A 16,577-nucleotide genomic window follows, 5' to 3' on the forward strand; every position below is an offset into this window, starting at 1 on the left:
TGGGGACTCTGTAATGAACACTTGTATGTATTATCGCCTTACAAAATATTTTATCTTTGGACTTAAGTTTTGTAACAGGTCCAGCATTAACACCAATCATCGCAGGAGCATGATAATTTTGCTCAGTTTATATTAAAATGTTCAAGACTTTTCACAACATAGGATTAAGTAGATAAAGAAGAGGTCCCAGGATTGAGACCTGAGACACTCCATCACCCAGAGATGAAGAGGACAAAGAGGAGCCAGCCAAAGAGACTGAGAAATGAAGTAGAGGGAAAACTAGGAAGTAAGTGAAATGCTTTAAGGATGCAGAAGGGATCAATGACAGCAGGGGCCACTGATGGATCAAATAATAGGACTTCTGGGACCACTGATTTTGACAATGTGGAGGTTATTTATTTGTCTAATAAACTGACAGATACAATTTACTGCATACAAACATCTAATTGGAAATATTGTTGCTTAGGGGTTGAGAAAATGCCTGAGAACTTATAGGACACATTGCATGGACAGTTCTGCTTATTTGTGGCCTTTCCTTAAAGGATCCTGTATGACCTGAATTCCACTGCCACTGTGGTCTTGCCTACACCCGTTTTCTCCCTTCACCCCATCTCCCATTCATACTCTGCTTTTGCCAGACTGGCATCCTTGATGTTCCTCAAGCCCACTCCCACCTCAAGACCTTTGCCCTGTTTTCTCTGTCTGGAATGCTTTTCCTCCAGATACTAACATGGCTCACTCTCTTCCTTAAGGCATCTGCTCCAATGTCGTCTTGTTAGAAAAGACTTCCCTGACGACCCTTGCTAAAGAGCACCACTAGCTGCAACTTTTTATTCCTATTATGTGACTTTTTAATGTAATAATTATCACATTATGATTTATCCATTTAATAAGAATATAAACTCAACAAGATCAGCAGCTAAAACAGTGCCTGGCATATGGTGATTAATCAATACATGTTTTGAATAAATAGTAAATAAAGAAATGAAATGAATGAAAAACAACTGGCCTTGGATATTTTCACAATGAGTAGATACAACATAATTATTACTCTCCCGAGAAGCATGAAACCCCAACTTTGATGAAGGGACATAGTTTTAGTCTACAAGGCAAATGTCTTGCAACCCCCCGCCCCCCCACCACACACACACACACACACACACACACACACACGCATACTTTTATCTGACGAGATATAAAAGGCTACATGAGCACATTCTCTTCAAAGCTCTAGTGTAGATTCTTTCCTATTCTCTACATACCCTCCAGCAACAACTGTTTCTGAAGTTTCTGGCTTCATTTGAATTAATTTAAAAATATATGCTGTATAAGCTTTTGTTTGCACACTAATTAATACAAGACTCATGATAATAACAATACCTATATATTACTTTAAATTTTCTTCCATTTAAAAAAATAATTTATCCAAATTAGCTCTTTAATAAACTATATATCCCATATCTTGAGGCTTCACTTTTTAACTAATCCTTTTATTGATTTTAGTAATTTCAGCTTGAAAAAACCCTCAGGCTTTATAAGATAAAGTATACAAAGGCTTCAAGCAAGTAGCATTTGTAGCTAACATCCCGGTGTCCAGATGGAGTAGGAATGATAAACAGACACCTTTACGGGTGCACACCACAGACCACGGACTTGGGAACAGCATATTTGGCACCTTTTTATAATATGACATTAAATATATTGAAACAAGTCAAATAAGGTAGCAGTTACATCTTTGCTGACTCATTTGACAAAGACAAGAAATTCACAGGCAAATGCAAATAAAGAGTGAGGCTGGAGAGAATGTGGGGAGGAATCAACTGTGAAGGTATTTTCCAATTTCCAGTGCCCTGAAAAAGGATCCATATAGAGCGAGAACACCTAGAACCGATGCATGAATGCATAATGGTAGACACACGAATGTGTATAAAATGTACAGGTAATAGGACAGTGTTAACAATTTGAATGCAACTTATTCTTTTGCCTTCCTGAGAATAAAAACTTGACCTTGTAATCTACCTGCACAGGAAGAAAAGGGTGGAATTAGAATTGTCAAGAAGTTGTAATAGAAATCATTAGGGGCTTATTTTTACTTTCTCAGGCTTCCTGCGAGTAGGCAATCCATAATATTTGTTGAAAGATTAAATGAATGGGTAAAACAAGGGGAAAGAAACTTTCCATTTTAAGGGAGCAAGGAGAAGGCCTTTATATATCTAATTGCAGATTTCCCCAACACAACAAGAAGAAAAAGAAACAGCAACACAAATTGTGTCTTCAATGTGACTAGGAGGTATATAATTGAAACACAGTATGAAAAGAAAAAGTGGGTGGAGGAATGGGAAATGGTTTAGTAGAGGAAGAGAGAAGTCAGTTACAGTACATGCCAGAAGAGATATCAAAAAGAATCTAGGTGAAACAAGTTGTGGAAGTCCAGAATGGTCAGGAATTCAAGGAGCAATGCCTAAGGAAGACAAATAGAGAATTCTAGGTAAAAAATAAATTGCTCTCAGTTTTGAAGGCATTGACCTGTTGTCTTCTAGTTTCAATGTTGCTAATGAAGAGTCAAATAACATTCTCATTTCCGGTTCCCTGTGTGTGCCCTATTTTGTTTCTCTTTTTTCTCCCATGTTCTTAAATTTCACAATGATAATGCCTGGAAAAATCAATATCACATTCTCTGCTTAAAAACGTCCATCTTTATATCATAAGCTCTTTTGCTTTAAAAACACAAACAAAACAAATCTAACCTTTGTATTTTTTTCAGCCTTCATTCCACTGCCCTCTTTGTGATAAAACTTCATGTTGGTTTTCTACCTATAAATTGCACAGGATTACAAAATTACCAGTAGTTTAGTGCTCCATCAACTCCAGTGTCATAATTGCAGTGCTTTACCAAGGAAACATAAGAGAGCCTACATAGCAGTTAAGAAAATGAGGATGGGGGCGGGGAGGCGGGGGGCAGTTAGGGCAGTTGTTTAGAGCGCAGTGCTCTTAACAAGGCTCTGGTTTGATTCCTGCATGGGCCACTGTGAGCTGCGCCCTCCACAACTAGATTGAAACAACTGCTTGACTTGGAGCTGATGGGTCCTGGAAAAACACACTTGAAAAAAAAGAGGGGGACTTACTAGTTGACCTTATTTAAAATTAAAAGCAGTACAAACCACCTTAATTGTGTGCCTTGTCCTACCCAGAAAGTGTTTTGTACAAATATTGTCTAAAAGTTTAGAATATGTCACACATACACTGGCTCATTAACACTGCATAATATTTGCTAGACTATCTCACCAGGAGAGCAGCACAACAGGCAAAGTGCAGAACTTCCAGAAAACAAAGGCCCCAGCTGATCCTAACAGAGCCAGCCTCCTCCGTTGCTTAAGTAGACAGCGGCAAAGGTGGCGTATTGTTGCTTCTGAAAAGGTACTTCTCCATCAAAAGAAAAATGAAACTATTGGAGAGGTGAGTTGACTTGGTGTTTCTTTTAATGAAAGTCACAACTGATCTTTTATTTCCCCCTCTCTTGATATGCATTTTGCCATTTTTTTTCCACAGAAACTTGTTTCATAGTGGTTTTTTTTTCTCAGAGATTCCATTCACCCTTTGCATTTAATAATCATGAAACAAAAATCAATAAAGTTTTCATTATCAACACCACTAAGCATTTCTTTCCATTTAAAGATAAAACTGACAGCAGATAAACCACATTTGGCGTTTAGTGACTAAAATAAACACCACAATAATGTAACCCTTCTCACACAGCACAGCCATAACAGGTATTGTCTGGATAAAATTTGGACAATAATGTAAAAACCAGAGCACTCTGGAATGAGAAGTTTAGTATGTGGTCTGCTGTTTTCAGTCTCTGAACTTCAGGTCTGATTAAGGGAGGACCTGAGATGTCTACTAATTTTTCAGATCCAGTCCAGAAGTTGTCAGGTTCAGACCCGACATCAGAAACACTGCAGTGTTGTCCTCTGAACAGCACAGGTTGATCCAGGCTTCCAGGACATAAGCAAAAAACACCTGAAAACTAAACATCTAATGTATACAGCAGAAATTATTAGCAACTTGAGAGCAGGTATTCTCTCATATCCATGCTTTTATTTCCAAACATAGCTTTGCGCGATATCTTTCACTTAGTAAGTACTCAATAAATGCTTCCCAATGAGAACTGAAAACTAATGATTGCAAATTCTGAGGCCACTGGTGACTTTTGAAGACATCTCTTTTGGAATAGATAGAATCGTGAAAGCCAGTTTGAAGTATGAACAGTTTACAATGAAAGGTGAGGACATGGAAGTAAAGGTCTCTACAGCTTATTCAAAGTCTGAGGAGAATAGGATAGATAATTGGAAGGGAAAACATGAATCCAATTAATGTTGTTTTATTGTTTGCTTCTTAAATTATAGGGGAAGGTACATCTTTGAGTATTTGAGACATAACTGAAGATATTAATTAAATATAGGGCAGGTATTTTATATTCTTTATAGCTGAATTTTCTATTATAGTTCAGAGAATGGCCAGGACAGGAAGTTGGATCATCATGGAGCACTAGAGGAAGAGGACCCTCTTATCCAGGAATAATTGCTCATAGGAAAAGCCCATTTGGGGAGATGTCACTTGAAAATGGGATTAAAATGTTATTTGTTAATAGTTTTTAAATTCTTTTGGTTGGGACTTTATCTTGAAATCTTTAATTATAAATTAAGAAACTATATAACAGAATAATTGTGGCAGGCAGGATAATCACCCTCCACCCCCTCACCCCCCCCGCCCCCCCAAAAAAAGATGTTCAGATCTTAATCCCTGGAGCCTGTAAATGTGTTAGGTTATGTGGCAAGAGGGAATGAAGGTTGCTAATCACTAACCTTAAATTGGATTTTAGTTTATACTGGGTTATACTGGATTATTCAGGTGAGTCTACTATAATCACCAGGGTATGTATTGGGGGAGAGGGAGGCAGAAGACTCAGCACCAGAGAGATGGCATCAACAGGTCGGCCACTGTTAAGTTTGAAAATGAAAGGGGATCTGAGCCAAAGAACGTGAAAAGCCTCTAGAAACTCAAACAAGCAAAACAAAACAAAACACAGGGTTTTCCCCTAGAGCCTCCAGCAAAGAATACCATCCTGCCAACACTTTAATTTTAGCCCAGTGAGACCCATTTTGGACTTCTAACCTCCAGAATTATAAAATAATAAAATTGTGCTGTTTTAACACCAAATTTGTGGTTATTTATTACAAGGGCAATAGGAAGCTAATGCAATAAATTTTTATTGAAAGACAATATACAATTAAATCCACAAAGCACACTAACCTTAAATGTAGACATCAAAAATTTGTCTTCCACGTAATATACAACTCCCAGACAAAGTTATAGAACATTCCAGTATCCTGTAAGATTCCCTCCTGCAATTTCCCAGATTATATAACATTCCCCCAAAAGTAATCGATATTTTGACTTTTTTAAACATTAATTTTATTTGATCTTAAGCCACACATAAATGGAATCAAACAGTTTATTCTTTGGGGGCTGGTTTTTTTCCATGCAGTATAATATCTATGAAATTAATCCATACAGGGTAATAATTTGAAATATTATCAGAAGTACATTTTATTCCCGGCAATTTTTATTCCTCCCTCAGCCTCTTCAGGGGGCTGAGCAGAACCCAACAACAACAACAACAACAAAAAATGTTCAGTTTTTGGTTCCAAATGAGGCTTTTGATACCCATTTTAGAGATAATAGGTATGAAAGGTGATGTTTTCATTAGTAAGTGTTAAGTTTTATTGGGAGAAGAAAGGATTTTTATGTTCAATTGAGCCAAAACTGCAGGACTAGATAGAATTCACTTAAAAGTTAAGTTAAGGGTAGAATATGTAAGGACATTTTCTGAAATACAGGAAAGGCTTTTATAAAAATCCACACAGATCAAATACGTCTCCCAACTGCTATGATGTTACATAAACACCACACTCCCCTCATACAAGCACACATCACCTTTGGGAGGAGGCAGAAGAACAGCCCTGAGTTTGAATCTTGAATACTGACCAACAATCCATTCATGTGATGTGAGGCCACAGACATTGGTATTTAGTGGGAGGGATGTTTGAGAGGGGCATAATTTAATAAACAAGCTTCGCTTTAGTAAAACATTTGTGTTATACAGGTTTTATTTCCTGTACAACCAGATCGAAATAACCAGTGTTTGACTAACGAGGGCATCTTATAGTTCACTAGTTAGTGATCATCACAGTATTTAAGCAAGGGAATGGTTAGAGAGGAGGCTGAGATTTGGGAGGTAGGCAGGATTAAAGCTTCAAGAATCCTTCATTCCAGGTGGTGTTTAGAGTTAAAATAATTGACTCGGGAGAGATCCAAAATGGCAGAGTAGATAAACACTGTGCCTGCATCCTTCCATAAACACATTAAAATCACAACTAAATTATAGAACAACCAAATTGGAGAACCATCTGAATTCTAGCCAAACATAAGTCCTATAACTAAAAATATAAAGAAGAAGGCATGTTGAGACTGGTAGGAGGGGCAGAGACGTGGAATGGGCCCCAAACCTCCCTGTGGTGGTTGAGAATCAGGATAGATATCTCAGCTGCAGAGGTTCCCCCCAGAGGAACAAGGGACCCCAACCCTACACCAGCCTCCCCAGCCTGGAAGAGGAGCCCCCACAACATCTGGCTGTTAAAAACAGTGTGGATTCCAACCGTTTGGGTGGGATGGAAGGTTGCAAGAAACCCAGACGGCCCTGCACACAGACTCACTTGCTCATAGGCACTCACCGTGGGCTCCAGCAGAAAGACAGTGACTCTGGGGGACTCAGAGACATGCGAAGGGGCAGGCTGAGGTGTGCAGCTTAAGGGGGAGAACTGGAGGACAATCGGCAATTTGCACCTTTTGTGCAGCCGGCAGTCGGGCGCCATTTTTCCTATGCTGAGCCCACCCCCACAGGCCAAATCTGAATCTGATTGGCCTGGTGAGCTCTGCTGCTCCCCACTGCTGACTCAGCTGAATCCTGCCCCACCCAACTTTCTCTGCCAACAGCCAGCCCCTCCTGCATTGCACTACTTCTTGTAGAACTATCAGAGTCCACAGGTCCCAGGCAGGCAGTGACTGGCCTTGGTGTGCTCTGAGACTTTTGCTGAGTCACTCCAGGCTCAGAACTGGCACCACAGCAGAATCTACATTAACCTTGTGACCACAACTCTTCCTACTCTAGTGACTCCCTGAAACCCTGCCTTACCCAACTCACATACCACATAAGGCTTTATCAGGGGCTGAACCTTAAGGGATTTGGCAGGTGAGAGCAGGCCTCCAGGTGTCCTGACTTTTTGTGGAATTACCCCAGGCCTGGCACTGTTGGCAGTCGTCCTCCATTCTCAGTGTGGCCTCTCCCATGTGCCTCTAGGTTTAGCACAGTCAATGAATGACTGTGGATCGCTTTGTAGCTTCTACCAGATATTTCCCAAACAGTCACAGGCAGTGACTGACCTGAGTCTGCACCAGAGCCTCTCCCAAGAGGCCCCAGAACCAACATACCTGGCGGTTAGCTTCAGACCATAGCAGAGCACTGCCCAATTAGCCCCAGAAGTGGTATACAAAAAGGGTGGTTTCAACAGGCACCAGAGCCCATTAGAGCAAATTCCACTCAGTGGGGTAAGCCCCCCGCATAGCAGCCCATAAGCTGTGGACGTGGCCAAAACCCACAGCCAGTCAGCCTGAGGGTTAATCCTACCCACTGGTGTACCAATAGCAATAAAGGCTCATCTATAACAGGACAGCATACACAATCCTCACAAGGGACACTCCTGGAGCACCAGCTCAGGTGACCAGGGAGACTATGCCATTGGGCCCCATAGAACCTGTACCACCCAGCCAAAACTGGGAGACAGAGCAGATCTATTTAATACAAAGAAACAAACACAGAGAGACAGCCAAAATGAGGAAACAAAAGAAATGCATCCCAAATAAAAGAACAGGGAAAAAATGCAGAAAAAAACAAAACAAACAAAAAAACATTAAACATTGCAAACAACCTTACACGTCATTATGCTGAACACTTATCACGTTTCATCAGGGCTCATTTAAATTTGCGGGCAAGCCACCATCAGAAAGTGGGGGATTTCCACATTTCTTAACCTCTAGTCAGGGACAGTTGAGGGCAGCTCAGATATTTATTTCCTGGTTTTTATGGATTTCATTTGCAGCTGTGATACTGCAAAAGCAATTGCATTTCTGCTGTGGACTTATGTAACAAAGAGAAAAGATGTAACACCAAAAGTGGAATTGGACAACCTTGTACTCCACTCCTGTACCTGGGCTTTTTCTCTGTGGCTTCTAATTCCCATGTCTTGTTCCCTTTGCCTAGGTCTTGGCTTCCATTCCCTGACCAGCCCCTTCAGATCAGGGGTGTATCGTGCCTCCTCAGTCCGCCAGGGTTCTTCCCCTGAACTATCTGTCATGCCTTATGAGTACCTTCAAGACAGTAGTCTATACAGAAGTGGCCCAAAGCCCTCCAAACTGGAGCAGCTATGACATTGTGTTCAAAGTTTTCTTTGCTTAGTGATTTCTCACCCAGATACAGTCCTAATATATAATAATAATATTTTTGAGCTTGTATTATATGCCAGGAACTGCCCTAAGTTATCTATGTGAATTTTTAATGTAATACTAACGTTAACACTATAGATTATTCTTTGCACACCCATTTTGCTGATAAAGAAACAGAGCCTAGGTGAAGCAACTGGCTGAAGGTCATCTAACCAAGAAGTAGCTGCACTGCTACTAAACTACTTCGCAGTGGTAACTCTCTGGGAGAAACTAAACTTCGGGGAGACCCTCATAGTCATTATTGTGTTCCTTATAATATTGTAAAGGGCGCTATGAATGTGGCTGGACAGTAGTCTATTCTTTATACATGTGTGTATTTTCCACTTTTGAAACAAGTGTACCTTTTTTTTTTAAATAAGGAAAGCATAAAGATAAATTAAAAAGTAAAATATATTAAACCAATGTATAAGTAAGATCCTCTGATCTTTAGCAGAAGAAATACACAGTTTTTATTTTTTTAAGTTTTAACTTTTGAATGCCTCATTCCCTAGAACCTCTCATTACAAATTTTAATATGCATAGAACACCACCCGGGGATCTAGTTAAAATGCACACTCTGACTCAGAGATTTGAGTCGGAACCCCAGCTTCTGTATTTCTAACAGACTCTCAGGGGATGCAGCTGCTGCTGGGATGTGAACCACACTTTTAGCAGCAACACCTTCACATCTCTGTGCCGCAGCAAACACACCTGGCATTTTACCTGAGCCAGGAATCTAACCCCTTAGCCCCACTCAGTACACTAAGGCCCTTAATCTAGTCTAACAACACATCCTTAATCTATTGCTAGAGTTGCCGCCCAACCTGTGTGTCCAGGTCATTGCCACTGGATTTCTCATTCTTGCCTTTGGATTGCTAAGGACTGCTGAAAAGTGTCAGGGACTGTTCTCACTCCTTGCATCACTGAGATTGATGCTCTCTGCTCTCAACAGAGTCTCCAAAACATCTATTCCTAACCTCTCTCCTCAAGATCCCAACTATTCCTCTCACCCAAATCCCCCTCAGAAGGTGACCTCACCTCTTACTTTAGAGAGATGGCAGAGGGCATTTAGCATAAGCCCTACCGTCTTTCTTCCTCTTAACCGCAAAATAATTCTATTTCTACATCTGTATTTCCGTTTTCACATCAGTGATGTCCCGCTAGGTTTCCATGGCAACTCTCTGTCTGGGCCAGTCATCCATCTTTCTTCATCTCCTTCAAAACCCTCCTTCCTCATCTTCCTCCTTTCTTCTCCTCTCCAGTGTATTCCTATGCTCAATCTACAATTTACAAATATTCAGTTCTACACTAAGAAAACAATCTTTCACTTGGTTCTGACCACTCCTCTGAACCCTGCCTCTACTTGGATGAGTCAAAATATGTCACACATAGCAAAACGAAACCCCTGATTGCTACCACCCTCCTACACCCCACATCTGCATCTCACTCTGGCTTCCCATAGCAGCAAATGGTTCCAGTGTTTATCTAGTCACTCAGGTCAAAAAACCTAAGAGTCATCCTTCACTTGTCTTTCCCTCTTATCCCAAAGTCATGCAGCAGGTCTTAATTGATGATTCTACCAGCAAAACAAATCCTATATCGGACCCCATCTCTCCATTTCCAGTGCTACCAGACTGGCCTAAGCCACTCTCATCCCTTGCATGAATTATTCAGCAGCTTCCCATCACATATCCAAGCTTCAACTCTTGCCCTCTATGATCCATTCTTCACAAAGAAGCCAAAGAAGATTCAAAAGTTGTAAATCTGAGGACCCAAACTTCTTCTCTGTCTTGCTGACATCTTCTATCACTTTCGTTTTAGTCTGTCAAGTACCAGACACAATGGCCTTCTTTTTGTTCCTTGAGGCACTCAATCCAACCTCAGGACCTATGTGCTTTCTCTTTCGAACCCTGGATTGCAATGTGTTTATTTTGCGCCTTATTTTCATCAATAGCACTTTCAATGTCTGAAGTTGTCTTCGTTGTTCGCAGACTGTCCTTCCATGCTAGAATACAAGCTCCTTAATAGTGGGGATCTGACTTGCCTTATTCACCTAACAGTGAACAAGCACCTAGTGGGCTCCAAAACATATGAAGCTATTGAGCAAATAAATGAATGAATTACCCTATTACTCCTAGAAGCTATAAACCAATTCTCTATAATTCACTCTTACAGACTTCTAGAATGAATAATAGCCTATAACCACTGCTTCCCCTTTTCACTACACCCACAATTTTCTCTGTGCTATGACTTTTACCCTCACCATTCTTCTGAAAGGGCTCCCTTGAAAGTCACGGTAGTCCTTTACCAATAAAACTCAACTGTCTTTTTGAGGCCTCAGCTTCCTTATCCTCTTATGCATTTGACGTTGTTGACCACTTCCCTTTTCTGGAGAAATAACTTCTCCTCAGGCTTCTGAGAGTCTTCTCTTATAGACCACATCTTTACAAACCCATTTGCTGGCTCCTCTTCCTGCTGTTGATCTCCATTCTTGGATCTTGTCTTAATTTCTTAATTTCTTAATTCTGTGTTAATTTCTTAATTCTACATATTCTTCTTCGGTGAACACATCTCCTAGGACTTCAGCTTTGACTTCTTTGCCCATGAGTTTAAAAAGCCACCTGATCCCTACTCTCTTTCTTTACCTTCAAGTTCACGTGCCGAACCCACCCTCACTCTGTGACTTTCCTTTTTCTGTTAAGGAAACGTTCTCAGAGGATCAAGATTCTAGAGTCCTCTCTGAGTATGCCTTAACTCTCACCATCTTATTCAATCAGTACCATCTGTGGTTTCCTCCTCTGAAATCATTGTGTTCGTCCTTATTTTCACTACTGACACTCTATTACCTCCTATACAGATAAATTACAGTTTAATTTCCCTGTCCCTTGAGTCACCTTCCTCCAAGCTACCAGGCTCTAGGCCCCCATTAACAAATAGCCATTGCCTACAAGGAAAAAAGGAAAACTCAAATTCTTCAGTTATTTATTCAACACAAGCAGAGCCTCAAGCCAGTTTTCTAGACTTTCCTCACCATTTTCACTTTCTTACTGTCTAAGGTATTTTCTAGAAATGGAAGTATAATCTCATCACAGTGATCATCTATACAGTTCACTGGCATTAATCTTTATAAACAGATGCTAAGCCCCAGAGAACATAATTGGGTCTTGACTTCTCTGCACCTACAAAACACCTAGCTCAGGAGATGGCCAATTAAAGTTTGTCCAATCAATTTCTTTTGTAGCATAAGTCTCCTAAGTCTATTATTTGCAGAGCAGAACAATCAGCTAATAGATAGAAGTGAATGATTACCTTAATAGATGCGATTGAAATCTCTGCAAATTTTAACATTAACAGCTATGTGTACAATCTACTGAAATTTTTAAGTTATAATTCTCTCATTAGCAAAAAGATTTTTTTTCAAGTGTAGGTGAAATTCAACTAAATTTTCAACTCCAGAAAGTTTCTCTCATCCTTAGAAAGTATTTTGGTTTCCTATCTCATCTAGTTATCAGCTATTTATCTCTTTTCTCACACAGTCAAGTTTCTTGAAAGAAGAGTCTATACTTCTGTTTGTCTTTAAAGTATGCACTTACCCAGGTTGATCTCACTTTTCTTCAATTAACACATGCAAGTAAAGAGCTCCCAGTAAATACTGAATGAGTGAGTGAATGAATGCATGGGCTCTTCTTCACCCTGGTCATTCTGATCCATTAGTATGACTTCAAATACCCACAGACAAGCTCCTGACTTCTAAATCTAAAACTCCACTTTGACCTTTCTTCTTTGCTCCAGTCCTGGATCCCTACCTGCTCCTGGGAAGTCCCTTCTAGATTCCTACCTAGAACTTTAAATTTAGTATTTGTCTATCTAAATGCATCACCATTTCCACTAATTAGGCTGTTCTTTTTGTATTTCTTATACTTATCAATGAAACAATCATTTTCCAGGTCACTAAGTCCTAGACTGGAAATCATCTTAGATTCGCTTCTCTCTTGTTATTTTTGCTAAATATGTTTCAAACTGGCCCTCAAACCTCTCTGCCTGGTAAATCCTATCCATCCTTCAAGGCTTCACTCAGTTGTAACTACCTCTAAGGAAGCGTTCACTGAACGGTCCAATTCCCCTTCTTTATCTGCCCATTATAGCACTTAGTTATCACAGGATGTTGAAGCATCAGTTTAGGGGTTCTTTGAGGGCAGAGAGTAGCGCTTAACTACTTCTCATCCTAGCACAGTTCCTGACATCTGATGGACCTTCTATAAATATTTGTTCAGCTGTTAACTGAAAGGGACTCTGACCAGCCTCACATTCACTGCTGTGATCCTGCCGTCTACCACGTGGATTACAACAGGCTTGGCTGCCACTGTTCTCCCAGGGATGCCCAGCTCCAAGTACTCTCCACACTGTGGTCAGAATTCTCTTGTAAAACACTAATGCAGATATTTTGTAGAGATGCCCACAGAGCAAGAGAAACAGGAAGGGAGGCATAACAGAAAGAGTGCACTGCCTTTCCAACTAGGTCACTCACTGTGACAGAAAAAAAAATGACCAAACTGGGGCAGTGAGTCATCTGGCTTTATTTTGACATCATTTACCAACCCAAAGACAAGGCAACCAAAAAGTTATCTTCCTGGTGTGTCAAGACACTGACAAAAAAAAGAAAAAGCCACACAGTGATATTGGATTTGCCATTCTCCTTGTCAATTACTACTAGACCAGAGTCCATTTAGAAGGACAAGGAAAATCATAAAAGATTCTGACATGTCTGGTTGTGGATCATAGAGATGAGGAACCTAAAGAAGAAAAGTAGACATTGATGGAGATTTCAAAGGTTAGGATAACCAGGAAGTTCCATTTCGATCCCCATCAGGATAGTTAGTGTATGAATACTGCATTAACAAACAACCCCAAACCCCAATGGCTGAAAACAACAAACATTGATTTCTTGCTCACAGTACACATCCGTTGTAGGTTGGGTGTAGGATCTGCCTCATATGTTTAACATCCTCACTTTAGAAACCACTAAGACTGATAGAGGAACTACTATCTGGAACCACGTTATCCAATAAAAATAATATGCAAGCCACAAATGCAAGTCACATGCGTAATTTTAAATTTTCTAATAGTCATATTTTAAATAGTAAGAAGATGCAGATGAAATTACTTTTAAGAGTATCTTGTATTCAATCCCCTATATTGAAAACAGTATCTTTTTAACACGTAATAAATATGTCCCTAATGACTAATGATGTTGAGCATCTTTTCATGTGCTTTCTTTTATCAACCATGCATTTTCTTCAATACCCCCCCCTTTATGATGTTGTTTGTTTTCTTATTATTGACAAAACGTGACCTTTGATCACACAACAGGTTTTTTTTCCTGTGCATATACCCAATAATATCAGTAAAGTTAGATTAAAATGTTTTAAGTACATATACTAGTGCACACACACATAGAGATATAGATATGCTAATCAGATCAGGAAAATTCTCAGAATCCTCAAACCAGTATCCGCAGGGCAGAGCTATTTGCATAGGCTGTATCTGCCCATAGAAGTTTCCCTTTAACAAAGAAATGCCCAGTGTTGTAGCTGACTGTGGCCTAACAGGAAATGCTGCTGCAGCTGATAGGGCATAAGTAGTGAGTGCAGGAAGCAGGGCGTTCCCTTGGCAACAATATAGATAGCCAAAAAAATGGTAAGAACCAAATATGTTCAGGACAGAGCTGAGCACTTAAGCACGTGGAATGCAGAAGCCAGGCAGAACTGGGTTTGCGTTTCCTCGGGCAACCAGCTCAGGGCTCTTGGGTAATATTATTAACCTCATTTTCTTCATTAGCAAAACGGGGGGTGAATGGTCATTGTAGAAATTAAGGGACCAGTCTGTGTGGTATGTAGCAAAGTTCCTGCACTCACAGCCAGCACATTAAACTCACCTCTTATTGTGAAGGGGAAGTTTAAAGTGGGGGTGAAGAGCATGAACTCTGGGGCCAGCCAAACTGGCCTCGAGCCCCGACTCGGACAACTTTTAGCTGTGTGACCTTAGACAAGTCACAATTTCCTCATTCATAAAATGGGAACAATATGGTGTAAATCTCATCGGGTTGTTGGGAACATTAATTGAGTCTCTACCTGCAGAGTCCTTAGAACGGTGGTAGCAGACAGGAAGTGATGTTATTACAGCTGCCGTGCTCTCCCTCAGCTCAGGTCAGTGTATAAGAAGCCTCCTTGCCTGTGACTGGTCATTCCTTCATTCACATTGCTCAACTAACAGCCATTTACAGAACACCTGCTATGCGCAAGCACTGAACTAGGTATTAGGAAGGATTGAAAAAGAATTTTATAACACAGACACTTTTCTGACCCCAAAGAACACAAACCCTAAAACAGGAAGCATGGTTGATAACTGCATCCAATATAGTGTGTGACTATTGTTAAATTCCTTGTGTAAATGGATGATAGAGAAATTCAGAGGCATGAGGTCTGCCATTGGAACTAGATGGAATTACAGAGAGGCAGGGGAGCTAAGGCATTAAGCTGGGACTTGAAGGAGGAATGAGTGAGCCAAAGAGACAGGGAGCAAAGCGTGTTCTAGGCCTTGGGTACATGAGCAAGAGGAGGTGCCAGAAGTGTAACAGTCGTCCCAAGGACCAGTGAGATGGATGTATGTCTGGAGTGGAAGGTGGTCAAAGCGGAAATCAGGAAAGGTAGGTAGGCGGGGGTCCAGTTTCTAAAGAGCCTTAAATGCTAGGCTACGGCTTCATTGTCTAAACAGTAGGCAGTGGGGATTCACGCAATTTACTGGTAGTTTTTACCTTTAATGTTGATAAAAATCACCCATCTATTTTTTTTTTTAAAGTAGATGTGCAAACATAATGGCCCCACTCACACTTAAGAAATCAGAATCCCTGAAGCAGAGGTTCAGGCATATATTCAGTGAAAGAATTCCACAGGCTGTTCTGACAGGGACCAGAAAGTTGAACCCCACTGCCAGAGCCTGTAAAACCTGGATTACCACAAATGGCTTCTATGGCAGAGGGGTCAGAAGAAAAGAAACTAGGATTGGTTGAGGGCCCACACATGCCAGGTGACGTACAGGTAGTATTTCACTTAGTCCTCACGAGAGCCCCGTGAGGGGGACATTATTCTTCTCATGTTAGGGATAAAGAAGCCGATACTCCTATGTGTCACAAACGCAGTAAGTCGCAGGCTGGGCATTCAGGACCACTGCATTTCCCATTGTGTCACATGGCCTCCCTTAAACACCTGTCCCCTTGAAACTTCCTTCCGCTCAAAGTCAAATGGCAAATGTGATATCATAAACACATTCCTCCCATCCTCGTTTCTGTCCTCCACTGGCGTCTATTTTACCTTCCCTCTGCCCTGAAACTGAGCCAAAATCACATCACTGAGGACTATCATTTTATTTTTTTTTAAGCAGGTTTCTTCTAACTTTCTTTCTCTTTCCTTTGCCCTTTCCTCTCCAACATCTCCTCATCCACCCAAGTCAGTTTTGAAACTCCTTATTCAGAGAACACAAAATGGAACCCAAACGCTTAAGTAATGTCTTTTGTGGTTTTTCTTTTTACCCAGAAGGCTGACATGAGGTGACAACAGCTAGGCTTTTATTTATAGTAGGCTTACACAAAATCCAAAGGAAATGATATCGATGCACTCTTTAGCTTTCTCAAATGTCTACCAACAGGCACTGGGGAATGGTTCATTATTTGAATCTAAGCAAGTTCCTCATTCTGCTTTTGAACGTCACCCACTGTCGGTGGAATTTTAGCCGGTGTATGTGTATCTGTGTGTCTACAAGAGACCCTTAACATCCGTCCTCAAATCAGTACTGTATTCTCCACTTGTGCATAAGAGTCTCACCTTACAATGCCTCCTATTTTTTTTTCCTAAATAGGTGTTAAGATTTTTCAGATTGAATGCTTTCTTTTTCTGACTTGCTGTCAGTCACATGATGCA

This window comes from Rhinolophus sinicus, chromosome 2 (assembly GCF_057876585.1).
Source record: "Rhinolophus sinicus isolate RSI-liver-muscle chromosome 2, RSI-T2T, whole genome shotgun sequence".
NCBI classification, from domain to species: domain Eukaryota; kingdom Metazoa; phylum Chordata; class Mammalia; order Chiroptera; family Rhinolophidae; genus Rhinolophus; species Rhinolophus sinicus.